Here is a 13963-nt window from a genome sequence, read left to right as displayed (position 1 = left end):
GTAATGGATATAAGTGTGGGAAGGTAAAATTTGTAGAAGGAGACCAAGGCTTGTCTGCAATAACCAGGTTCAAATAGATGAACATTGCATTAATTAAGCAAATCTTCAAATTATAATTTTTTTCTTGTATAGCATCAACAAAATGATCTGGATAGTAAGCAAAGTGCAGCAAGAAATACTATTCGCTATACATGGGCATATCTTGCTACCACAGTGCAGCATTAATACACAAAAAGCCCCTCACTTTTACTTCTGGAGGAACTATTCTTTCACATATTCAGTTCTTGTAGTTGTATCATTGTTCTTCATTTATGTGCTGACTTTGAGTGACTTTCTTCTTTTATGTACATTTTCTATTATTCCACCCCTCTGCACTTGTAGCATTTGGATACACCTTCACTTTTCTTCTTAATATTCCACGTTTCTCACAGTAGATTGAAGTATGGATGGTAGGGCATCACTTGTGAGGATCCAGGCCCATTGTATCAACCTCTGAAGACTATCTTCACTTTTAGTGATCAAATTCACACCACCATGCATCTGTTTTATTTATGAATCCAATTTCTTGTGCTGATTCAAATCTAGAATCTTACACCTTCATCTCGCCAACTTTAAACTTAATACAAACTTTTAATATTCAACAAAATTATCTAATTGACAATAACTTGCACCAACATTAACATGAATAATGTACATGAACATGAATAATGTATTTGTTACATGTATCAGCAATTACAAGGATAACACAAATTGAATTTCCCTCAAACTCTTGCCAGCTCAAGAACTCTTACATAACTAGATGAATATCAATAAGTCCAGTAAGCCAATTACACTGTGACATCACTCCAGGGAATCATACACAGCTCACACTTCTACATTGATAATTTTTCCTGTTTTAGTAGGTTCATTCTCCTAGACCCATACAACAACAACAATAACAACAACACACACACACACACACACACACACACACACACACACACACACACACACATATCAAAAAAAGTTTTGCACCACCCGGGTTCCCAATCCCTTTGACTGTTCAGAGATATCACTAAGATGTAAACAATCATGCATGAGCAGTGTCTATTAGACAGAGGGAGTTGAACAGCCGATCAATTCCAGTCATTCCACCAGGAAGGAGATACACGGCTCATATTGTCTGTAGTTCAACCATGCCTAATGGTCAATACCATGGTTCGATTGCATCTGCATTGTTACTTTGTGTGAGAAAGGGCTCTCAGCAAGGGGAGTGTCCAGGCATCTCGGAGTGCACCAAAGCAGTGTTGCTGGGACATGGAGGAGATTACAGAGAGACAGGAACTGTCAATGACATGCCTTGCCCAGGCTGCCCAAGGTCTACTACTGCAGTGGATGACCGCTACCTATGGATTATGGCTTGGAGAAACCCTGACAGCGATGTCACCATGTTTAAATAATGGTTTTCATGCAACCACAGGACGTCACGCTATGACTCAAACTGTGTGCCATAGGCGCATGATGTGCAGTTTCACTTCTAATGTCCATGGGGACATCCATCTTTGCAGCAGTGACACCATGCAGCACGATACAGATGGGCCCAGCAACATGCTGAATGGGCCACTCAGGATTGGCATCACATTCTCTTCACCAATGAGTGTTGCATATGCCTTCAACCAGACAATCGTCAGAGATGTGTTTGGAGGCAACCCAGTCAGGCTGAACGCCTTACAAACACTGTCCAGCGAGTGCAGTAAGGTGGAGGTTCCCTACTGTTTTGTGGTAGCATTATGTGGGGCTGACATATGCTGCTGGTCGTCATCGAAGGCACCGTAATGGCTGTACGATATGTGAATGTCATCTTCCGACCGATAGTGCAACCATATCAGCAGCATATTGGTGAGGCATTTTTCTTCATGGACGACAATTTGTGCCTCCATTGCGCACATCTTGTGAATGACTTCCTTCAGGATAACAACACTCGACTAGAGAAGCCAGCATGTTCTCCAGACGTGAACCCTATCAAACAAGTCTGAGATAGATTGAAAATGGCTGTTATGAATGACATGACCCACCAACCACTCTGATGGATCTAGGAGTGGGGCAGTCTGGACCAAGAGTGCCTTGATGAACTTATGGATAGTATACCACGATGTATAAGGGCATGCATCAATGCAAGAGGATGTGCTACTGGGTATTAGAGGTACTGATGTGTACAGCAATCTGGACCTCCACCTCTTAAGGTCTCGCTTTATGGTGGTACAACATGAATTGTGTGGTTTTCATGAGCAATAAAATGGGTGGAAATGACGTTTATGTTGATCTCTATTCAAATTTTCTGTACAGGCTCCGGAACTCTTGGAACAGAGGTGATGTGAACTTTTTTTCATGTATTTATATTGGAGAAGACTCTGCAAATCGTAAAACAACATGAATTGTTAGCAATATACAATTGCCATGAGATGGGAACTGGATGCATGTCTACTGGCTTATATAAGCAAAATGCTACTAAATTATTTAATTTGTTTCTTCCATTGCATCAAGAACACAGTACTTCAGAGTGTTCTGTAAAATAAAGAGTAGCATTATGTTTCTGAGGGAAACAAAATACAACAAAAGTTCAGATTAGAAAATGTTTCTCAGATATGAGTTGCTGCAGGTAGCCACAGGCTTTTTTGATGCTTTACAATGCATATTTTACAATATGATAGAGCTGATTATGGATTTATTTTCTAAGTAAAATGTCAGTAATTTGACTGTGGTGTTAGACCATCTGATATTTAAATGTGGTCACATTATTGGTGTCGTAGGTGATGATCCCATGGTTGCTGTCAAGCTGCATGCAGATTCTTTCAACTGGGACTGATTTTCTCTGGAAGTGGACAATAGACAGAGAGCTCATGGAGTAAGCTTTTTTTAAATGTAAAAACTTCACATTATATTACCTTCAATTTCATGATGAATTTTCTACAAATTTGTCATTCCTATCTCAGACATTACAAATTAGGCAGTTATGTAATTCCTGGTAATATCTGTGTGCAGCTAACATTACTCAATAATTTTTAAGGAATGATGCAGTCCTACTAACTTTACAGTTATAAGATGGAGGGCTAAGTAGATTTTGGGGAAACATGTTCAAAAGATTGAAGTTGAATTTAGAAAGAAGGTGATGGAGGGTACTTTTAACAGGTAATGAAAAAAAGAAGGTGAGAGAGAGGATGCTTTTAATTGGAAATAAATAAACAAATGCAAACAAAACTGGTCACAATGCTTCAAAAAATCAAAAAAGAAAGTGAGACTACAATATGAATAATAGACAAAAATCAAAAGAAAGATGACATGCTCTGGAAAATCTTTTTATTGAACTATAACTTATTCTTTTGATGTATTGACAGTCATTAAAAATTTTATAAATGGATCTGAAAATTATTTGTGTCAGTTGTGATACAGTTAAGGACAGAACATATTCATTGTCAGTAAAATAATGATGGTGGCGCTGTTTGTGATGGTAACTAATTAGTTAGTAGTCCACTTAATAATTGGAAGTGCAGTGCAGTGCAGTGATAAACAGCTGTCTATATATGTGAAATAGTTATGGTAATTTTGAAAAAGGTGTTTCAGGCCATGTACAGCATTTTCTTCTGATGAACTCAATATACACACATCAAAAAAAGTTTTGCATCATCCCAGTTCCCAGAACTCCTGAAGACAGACATTGACTGTGGATATTGTATTACAGATACAGTCCCTTTGACTGTTCAGAGATGTCACTAAACCCACCCAAAGATGTAAACAACCGTGCATGAGCAGCACCTATTAGATGGAGGGGGTCTGACAGCCAATCAGTTCCAGTCATTCCACCAGGAAGGAGGTACACAGCTCATGTCGTCCTAGATGGTCAATACCACGGTACGATCATGTCCAAATTGTTACATTGTGCCAGGAAGGGGTCTCAACAACAGTAGTGTCCAGTTGTCTTGGAGTGAACCAAAGCGATGTTGACATTTTGTTGAAGCGGGTGTACTGCCGGTGGTCTGTGTTTTTCTAACACAATATTTCGATGCCGTACCTCGACATCTTCATCAGGTGCTTCGTGTGACTGAATGACAGGCTGACTGTGTCCCTTACTTATATCTGGACAGTGTCTGGCATTCCCTATGCCATCTGCTCCCGCTGCGACCGTGTCAGTTGGCCGCCAGATGTTCTGGCTTCTGTCCATGCCCACTTCCGCTATTTTCCCCAGTGGTTGCCATTTCATGGTGTACACTACTATGTCTGCACCTGATAGGCACATTCCTAGCACTGTTGAAAGGCTGCGTTTGCTGTTGGTGACTGTTCCGACTTTCTCCAGCATGACCATGTCTGTTGGTCACCAGGTGTTCTGTCTTCTGTCCATGCCCGCTTCCGCTGTTTTCTCCAGTGGCAGCTGTTTCATGGCATTCCCTACAAGGTCTGTGCCCACCAGGCATGTTCCTTGCACTGTTGACAGGCTGCAGTTGCTGTTGGCGACTGTTCCAACTTTCTCCAGTGCCCCTGTCATTCTCCTGGTCTTGTGTTTTCTCCCATTGTTTTTGTAATAGGTCCAAAACCGGACTCCATGTTGTGCTGAGTTGGTATCCAGCTTCCCGGTTTATCAGGTTCTCTGCCATCTTGACTTCGATCAATTCAGTGATGACACTGTCTCACAATTTGATGGTCTGAGATAAGATCCTGGTTTTATCATAATTCATGGTGCGCTCAAATTGCAAGCAATGTTCTGCTATTGCTGATTTAGTGGCTTGTCGTAGCCTGGTATGCCTTTGGTGCTATTTACATCTTATGTCAATGGTCCTGGTGGTCTGGCCAATGTAAGACATAACACATTCACATGGTATATGGTAGATACCAGGTTTTCTCAATCCCAGGTCATCCTTAACCATTCCAAGAAGCGCTCTGATCTTGTTTTGTGGGCAGAACATGCTCTCGATATTGTGCTTTTTCAGTATTCTGCTGATCTTAGCAGATACAGGTCCTGCATACGGTAGAAAGGCTACCCTCCTGGCCTCTTCTTCTTGTTCTTCTCCCTCAGTATCAGGTCATTTGGAGGGATGTAGCGTCTTGCAGATGTCCCTTGTTGAGTATCCGTTGTCATCAAACACTTGCTGTAGGTGTTCTAACTCTGCTGCCAAGCTGTCCGAGTCTGACAGTGTTTTGGCTCAGTGAAAAAGTGTTCTCAGCACCCCATTCTTCTGTGCCAGATGATGGTAGCTGTCAGCCTGTAGGTATAGGTCGGTGTGTGTAGGTTTTCTATACACACTATGGCCTAATGTGCCTTCTGTCTTTCTTTTCACCAGGACATCCAGGAAAGTAATTTGACAATTATTTTCTAGTTCCATTGTGAACTTAATGCTGGAGCATCTCGAGATCAGATCAAGAAACTCGTGCAGTTTACCCTGACCATGTGTCCAGATGACAAATGTGTCATCAACATACCTAAAGAAACAGGTTGGCTTGTAGGCAGCGGTCATAAGTGCCTTGTCCTCGAATCACTCCATAAACAGATTTGCCACTACCAGAGATAAGGGACTACCCATCGCCACTCCTTCAGTCTGTTCATGAAATTGGTCTCCACATAGGAAATATGTCGATGTTAAGATATGCTTGAAAAGGTCCAACACAGCTCCACCAAATTTTTCACTGATTAAATTGAGTGTGTCCTGAAGTGGTACCCTAGTGAACAGAGACACAACGTTGAAGCTGACCATGGTGTCTTTGTTAAAGATTCTTAGGTTTTTGAGATGTTCCATGAAGTCTGATGAATTACAAATGTGGTGGATGCACTTTCCCACATACGGTGCTAACATCTTCTTAAGGTGGGTGGCTGTAGGGTAGATGGCTGCACCAATATTGCTTAACTTATGACACAACGGGATACCCTCTTTATGGACCTTGGGCAATCCATATAATCTAGGTGGTACTAGTGCCTTAGCTTTCAGTTGCTTGACAACCTTCTCAGGCCATCCTGTTTTCTTGAGCAGAGCTCTGGTTTTCCTGTCCACTCTATTGGTGGGGTCATTCTCTAGTTATAAGCAGGGTCCTGTAAAAGCTGACTTATCTTCTGGTCATAGTCGATCTTCAACAGTATGACAATAGAATTCACCTTGTCTGCCGGTAACACCACTACACTTTCATCTTCCCGCAAACTCTTGAGGGCCATCTTCTCATCTCTTGAAATGTTTGTTTTGGATGGTCTGGCTTTTGTGAGTGCCCTGCATGTATCTCTATAAATCTTTTCTGCAGCACTTGATGGTAGTGTATTGACCACTTGCTCCACAGAACTGATGAAGCTGGAGATTGGCAGGTCTCGAGGAGTGACTGCACAGTTGTGGCCCGTTCTGAGTACTTTTTAAGTGGCATAGTGCCAGTATGGCCCTGGTAAGGGAAATGATCCATGATATGCAGCATAGACTGGACATCACCTCCAGGAATCTGCTTCTACTACATCTGGACTTGGCAAACAGCTTAGCACCATAGGACTGGAACAGGATGGACGGTACATCATGGTTGCTGGCGGCATGCATTAAACACAACGCTAGAGCTCAACAACTGGCAAAATTTGAGCGCATGGATAAAAAAGTGCAACAGGCACATGATACTTGCAAGGTGGTAAATTTGAGTGGTCGCCCATTAGAAGATGCCACCTTAAAAGTACTCAGAATGGGCCTCAACTTCGCAGCCACCCACCTTAAGATGATGTTAGCACCGTATGTGGGAAAGTGCGTCCACCACATCTGCAACTCGTCAGACTTCATGGAACATCTCAAAAACCTAAGAATCTCTAACAAAGACACCATGGTCAGCTTCGATGTTGAGACTCTGTTCACTAGGGTACCACTTCAGGACGCACTCAATTTAGTCAGTGAAAAATTTGGTGGAGCTGTGTTGGACCTTTTCAAGCATATCACATCGACCTATTTCCTATGTGGAGGCCAATTTTATGAACAGACTGAAGGATTGGTGATGGGTAGTCCCTTATCTCTGGTAGTGGAAAATCTGTTTATGGAGAGATTTGAGGATGTGGCACTTACGACCGCTGCCTACAAGCCAACCTGTTTCTTTAGGTACGTTGATGACACATTTGTCATCTGGCCAAATGGCTGGGAAGAACTGCATGAGTTTCTTGACCATCTGAACTCAAGACACTCCAGTCTTAAGTTCACAATTGAATTAGAAAATAATTGTGCAGATAGGAGGATTAAACTGTGATACTTTATTACAAATAGTGCATGCATGCAGTCATACAAACAGGTTATCATAAGCTGGATTCAAAGAGTAGACTGAATCACTATTTAACAGCAGATATGAAATAGCACACCAAAGAGACCTACTAAGGTCACTGTGTGCACAATTGATTTTGATGATCAGTACGAAATCCTCATAGAGGGATCTCCCACCCCTGCCCACTCACCTGTGGGAGTCATTTCTTTTGATATTACACTGATACTTCTGGGTCTCCTACAGCTATTGTTCTGTTGCAGGCTGCCAAGTGGAGCATTTTGTGACCATTTCTGCATGGTTCTGAGGTGGTACCCCTACTCCCACAGGTGTTGACTCAGTTACTATGGGGCCCTAAAGACACAGCCGTAACAAGAGTGAGGGATGTGGTTGGTGTCATCCTGTTGTGAGAGTGGTGTTTCAATGTTGACAATTTCCATGAGAGGAAAATGGTGATGAAATTCTTCAGAGGGTGTGTCAGCTTGTAAGAGCTATATTTCAGGCAGACGTCCAATATCCTCTTCTGGGTTCTAAACTAGTTTCAGAAAGTGAGAGGAAACTATGGAAGATTTCCCATTTATAAGTATTCACCTATCCCTTGGATATATACTTAAATTTTCCCAAAAAATCTCACTGCTATCAATTTCATGCTTCAGTCACCTTTCTGTAGCAAGTATTATGTGAGCTTCACAACTTTTCAGGTGAACCTCAACCTCTGATACTTTGTTGTGAATGCTTTGGCAGTTAACCACTAGGATTTTAATACTCTCACCTGTGGGAGGCATTTCTTTCAATCTTACACCAATACTTCTGGGTTTCCTACAGGTATTGTTATCTGTATTGTATGGAGAGTTGCTTATTTTAAAAAAAAAAAAAAAAAAAAAAAAAAACCTGTGCTACCTACTTAGCAGCCTCTGATGTGTAGTCCACACCTGACCCATTTAGGGGGACCCACAGTTCTCAACCCAACAGCACACGTCCAGGATGTCACAGCTTAGCTTGTCACTGAACCTTTGAAGTCTCTGGCTCAGTCCTTCCATTGACTCAGAACAAGAGGACCACAATCAGTTCTGGGGACAATGTGCAAGGCTGGTCTTCTCAAACTTCTCTGCCAGTCACTGGAATGACAAATGTATGACTCAGAGTGCAGTCGTCAGGCATAATTTGTTCCAATGTGCACCACACTCTGCAGTTGGTTGCACTGTATCCATAAATGGCCGCTAGAACAGTCTCTTCAACATATTGAATGGCTGCATTTTTAACTGGTGCCATATATTACACGAGAGTGAACAAATAACTTCAAATTAAGCCTGCTGATCATCTTTTAATCTGTTCAGTTAAAAAGTTGCTAATTCCCTTTAATAATTGAAGCAAATACACAAAATGAGATTTCTGAAAAGGTGACAGAATATCTGTGGTAAAAATTACTAGTTTCCTAAAACGTTTTGAGGTTAATTACAGTTGTTAGCAAACTCAAAAACAGAATTGATTTACTATTAATTTACTATGAATGTTGATAGTATATATGGCTACTCCTCTTTAAGGGAAAACTAGATCTCATGCAATATGTTGGTTAGCATATCTGTTACAGTAATCAAATCACAAATGCTTATTTATTACAAATTAGATTATGCAAAAGACAATGGTAGCTTCTGGAAGTTCTCATATATGCATATTTATCTTCATTGAAATACTTTGAAATTCAAGGGTGATGTATTCTTTGGCAGTAACTGTGTACCACAAATGCTGATTTGCTATGAAATAAATTACATATCCAAAACCCTTGTACCGGTAAACTTACAAAAATATAGTTTTGTAAGCATCTGAAAATTCTCAGAAGCAACCATTTCTCATATAATTATACAACGAAATTAAAGAATTATTGTTTTGAATGAGGATAGGCCTACTGTTTTCAAAAACTTTAAGAGAGTGTAAATAAGCTTAAGCCTACAATTGACAATAACGGTAAGACTATACTGTGGCCCTCGCAGCTCTTCAAAATTTCACAGTATATCACAATACAAATAGGTATTGATACAATCAATGAAAAATTATGCAGAAGCAATGCAAACAGTAAAATATGCTAATCTAGACTTTCAAAATGGCACTGAATTTGTACATGAATTTACTGAACTGGCAGACTCTTGTAGATAGATGTAAACTATTCCAAGGAAGTCCTCTAACAATGTTTCAAGAACTGGTTTTAAATGGTATCATGCACATTGGGATCACAAGGATAAGATTAGAATACATACAGCATGCACATAGGCATTCAATCAATCTTTCTTCCTGTGCTCCATATGTGAATGGAATGGGAAGAAACCCTAATGACTGGTACAATGGGATTTAACCTCTACCATGCACTTCACAGTGGTTTGCAGAGTATAGACATAGATGTAGAACGTCTGTTCATCTTGTTCTTGGACCCTATGTTGACCAGTGAAAGACGGTTGCAGGTGTGAATAATGTTGACCAGTGTAAGACGGTTGCAGATGTGAATATTGCCTTAGCGAAGCAGTACTTGTGCACGATCTGCCAACATTTTATGATCACCATGAGGTTGTAGAGGAGGTGTGTTGACATGAGCAATATATCACTTGATTTGCCTTACCAATTCCAGTAACACAGTGTCAGCAGATGGTGGAACAGGATTCATAACATCTGCTGTGAGAACAAGACATACTCTACATAAAATATCTGCCATGGATGCTTGTAAATCTGCTTTGTAGCCATTCCCCCAAGGAGGACCAGCATCCAAGGCAGTGCTTCAGTCCACTGGCCAATGTGTTACATTAGTACTGTCTTAAGTGTGGAGTGACAATGTTCAAGGCTATTACGTTGGGAATGGTATGCTGTTGTCTGAAAGCATTGAACACTGTACAATTTGTACAGTTTGGAGAATCGGTTGTGACAAAGCAAGCTGGGATATTTTTACTTCCCCTCTTGTTTTGTCATCTGCCTCCTTGGGATTCATTTTTTTAATTTTAACTAATTATCATTAACATACATGCATATAATCTGCATTTTCATAAAAGAGGAAGGTTGGCCCTCAATTTTATAGAATATAACACCAGATCTAATTTTGTGCTTAGTTTTATGTATGTAATTAATTTTCTAATTTATTTTGACTATGCCTAGTTAGTATCTTTTGTTATAGGGTGAAATCAGTAATTGATTCATAACTTAAATTCTATTGTTGATGTATAAACAAATATAATTTCTATATAAAAACAAAGATGAGGTGACTTACCGAACAAAAGCGCTGGCAGGTCGATAGACACACAAACAAACACAAACATACACACAAAATTCAAGCTTTCGCAACAAACTGTTGCCTCATCAGGAAAGAGGGAAGGAGAGGGGAAGACGAAAGGAAGTGGGTTTTAAGGGAGAGGGTAAGGAGTCATTCCAATCCCGGGAGCGGAAAGACTTACCTTAGGGGGAAAAAAGGACAGGTATACACTCGCACACACGCACATATCCATCCACACATACAGATACAAGCAGACATATTTAAAGACAAAGAGTTTGGGCAGAGATGTCAGTCGAGGCAGAAGTGTAGAGGCAAAGAAGTTGTTGAAAGACAGGTGAGGTATGAGTGGCGGCAACTTGAAATTAGCGGAGATTGAGGCCTGGCGGATGACGAGAAGAGAGGATATACTGAAGGGCAAGTTCCCATCTCCGGAGTTCGGATAGGTTGGTGTTGGTGGGAAGTATCCAGATAACCCGGACGGTGTAACACTGTGCCAAGATGTGCTGGCTGTGCACCAAGGCATGTTTAGCCACAGGGTGATCCTCATTACCAACAAACACTGTCTGCCTGTGTCCAGCAACAAACTGTCCATTCGCATGAATGGCATGTTTAGCCACAGGGTGATCCTCATTACCAACAAACACTGTCTGCCTGTGTCCAGCAACAAACTGTCCATTCGCATGAATTGAGTATAGCCTGCACCACCACCACCCAATTAATTATTTGTGAAAATTGTTAGTGGGCATCCTTTAATGCCATCACAAAAATGTTGGACCGTTTCATAGAGTGCCAATAACCCTTCGTCAACCTGACCATTTTCACTGTGATTCCATGAGTTTCTGAGAAAATAATCAGAGTGGTTGTTGTTGACCTTCTGTCATATGTTGTAAAACTGCAACAAGGGCAGTGCCACTGGCATCCTTTGAAATATATGTGTGCTGAAGGCAAGGGATGTACCAGGGTTGCTGCTTGGTGGAGGTAACCTTTCATTGAATCAAATATTTGTTGCATCTGCTCATGCTACTTCAGAGTCTGCTTGTCATGAACATTCTTGCTGGCTAAAATATTAGTTAATGTATATGGCAGCAGTAGAAGTTTACAATCCCCAGGAAACTTCATAGTTTGTGAAAAGTTATCAGTTGAGTCATCCGCTTCGTGAGTTTAATTTGCTCTTGTATTGGCCAAGTGGTGTACAAATTGCTTAGTGGCCTAAAACGGTAACTTCCTGCCTGCACAGGTGGCACTTTCCATTTTTGTCAAATATGAGAAGCGTTCAGTAAGTAATGCAACACACATTTTGTGTGAAAGCAGGGTGGTTTTATTTAGTATTCCAGTACACCATATTACTCCCCATTCTTTGGGCTACAAAGCCCTATTTTTTCAACATAATCTCCATTCAGTGCAATGACTTTTACCACTTTACTGGGAGAGTCTGTATTCCCACATGGTGCCATTCTACTGGTCGACATCGAGCCAACATCTTGATGCATCAATAACTTCCCCATTATCCATGCACTGCTGCCCATTGAGTGTATCTTTCATTGGGGCAGACAGCTGGAAGTCAGAAGGTGTGAGATCCATTCCGTCAGGTGGATGAGGAAGAACAGTCCAGTGAAGTTTTGCAAGGTCCTCTCAGATGCCCAGTCTTAGGTGAAGCCTTGCTTTTTCATGGAGAATGAGAAGTTCATTTGCATTTTTGTGGTGAAGAACACTCTAAAGTCATCGCTTTAGCTTCCCCAGGGTAGCACAATACACTTCAGAGTTGATCGTGCCACCATGAGGGAGGACATCAAACAAACAACCCCTTCAGAGTCCCAGAAGACCATAGCCATGACTTTTCCAGCTGAGGGCACAGCTTTAAGCTTTTTCTTTGGAGGAGAGATGGAGTGGGACCACTCCATGGATTGCCATTTTGTTCCTGGTTTTAAGTGATAAACCCATGCTTCATCACCTGCAATGATATTCAACAAAAAAGTTGTCACTATCAGCCTTGTAACGCAAAAGCAATTCCACACAGGTAGCTCTTTGTTGCTCCTTATGGTCTTCTGTTTGGTGGCGGGGAATCCAGTGAGCGCACACATTTGAGTACCCGTCTGGTGGACGAATGTGTCAGCACTACCAACAGAGATGTCCAGTTGAGCAGTGAGGTGTTTGATTGTGATCCGTCGATCATCTCAAGTGAGAGTATCCACAAGTTGCAAAACTGCAGGTGTCAAAGCTGTGTGCAGTCAGCTACCATATGGAAGATAGACAGGTTTGCATGATTTTGTTGTGAGGCCTCACTAGATTTACGTACTGACATAGGAGTTAATGTAGATTCAGACCACTACCTTGTAATTGTGAAACTAAGAGCTAGAATATCAAATTCAAGAAAAGTCAAAGGAACACCTCAAAGTAAGTACATGGTATCAAAGCTAAAAAAATGAAGATATCTCTAAAACATACTCTGAGAAGGTTACTGAGAATCTTTCATTATACATCCCTAGTTTAAGTGATAATCTGGATCAGGAATGGAATGCTTGCAGGGATGCAGTCATTAAGGCAGCAGAAGAAGTGCTAGGGAAATAAGGAAAACAACCAAGGAATTCCTGATCTGATGAAGAATGTAAGATAATAAGTCAGGAGAAAAATCTGTCATACAGGAAAATGCCTGAGGAATCATATACTCATCTAGCAGTAAGAAATTATCAAGAAAAAAGGAAAGAAGAGAAGGAACTGTATTGGAGAAAGAAAAGGGAATGAGAAAGAAAGCAGATTGAAGAACCGGAAACAATTTGAAAAACAAATGATGTTAAAAAATTTTATGGGACATTACTAACTAATTATTAAGGGGTATTGGGTAGAGTATTTCAGTGACCTGTTGGATGCTTCAGAGTCCCCTATTGAAGATATCCCAGTCTCTCAAGAAGATGATGCCATAGTATCTCCCCCTTTCCCAAGGAGAAGTGAACAAAGCAGTTGCCTGATCAAAGAACAATAAAGCACCAGGGACTGATAATATAACATCTGAACTATTGAAAGCTGGAGGAGTTGGGCTAAATCATAGGATCTCCAAGATTGTGTGCCTCATCTGGGAAAAGGAAGAGTTGCCAGAAGAATGGAAAGTAGGAATAGTATGTATGGTGCATAAGAAAGGAGATCTATTTGAATGCAGCTACTACAGGGGCATAACACTCTTAAATGTTGTATATAAAATACTATCAAGTATCCTGTTTAATAGACTTTCACCTACAGCAGAAGACCTTATTAGAAGCTATCAAGGGGTGCAGGTTCAGACCAGGAAATTCAACTGTAAACCAAATATTTACTCTCCAACAAATAGCAGAAAAGACCAGTGAATTCAATGTTGGTGTGTACCATATTTTCATTGACTTTAAATCTTCATATGACACAATAAACTGGGCCAAACTTTGAGGCAGTGAAGGAATTTTGAGTGCCTGGAAAGTAGGTGTGTTTAATAGAGGTAACCCTGAAGTA

At 40.9% G+C, this 13963-nt stretch overlaps 1 protein-coding gene across 4 annotated transcripts in view; it reads left to right on the top strand.

The window, feature by feature from the left end:
• The window catches only part of LOC126471372 (solute carrier family 25 member 45-like), a 101387-nt gene that overhangs the window by 31138 nt on the left and 56286 nt on the right, over positions 1-13963 (top strand). For 3 of the 4 annotated variants that reach the window (XM_050099502.1, XM_050099516.1, XM_050099510.1), the window contains exon 2: positions 2790-2884. The exons of the other annotated variant lie outside the window; for it this stretch is intronic. The gene's annotated coding sequence lies outside the window, so the exon portion shown is untranslated. The remainder of the gene's footprint in view (positions 1-2789; positions 2885-13963) is intronic. 4 annotated transcript variants of the gene reach the window in all.

The sequence above is a fragment of the Schistocerca serialis genome, chromosome 1 (genome assembly GCF_023864345.2).
Source record: "Schistocerca serialis cubense isolate TAMUIC-IGC-003099 chromosome 1, iqSchSeri2.2, whole genome shotgun sequence".
In the NCBI taxonomy this organism is placed as follows: domain Eukaryota; kingdom Metazoa; phylum Arthropoda; class Insecta; order Orthoptera; family Acrididae; genus Schistocerca; species Schistocerca serialis.
Note: the sequence above shows the minus strand (reverse complement) of the source record. Positions and strands in the feature narration are given on the sequence as shown.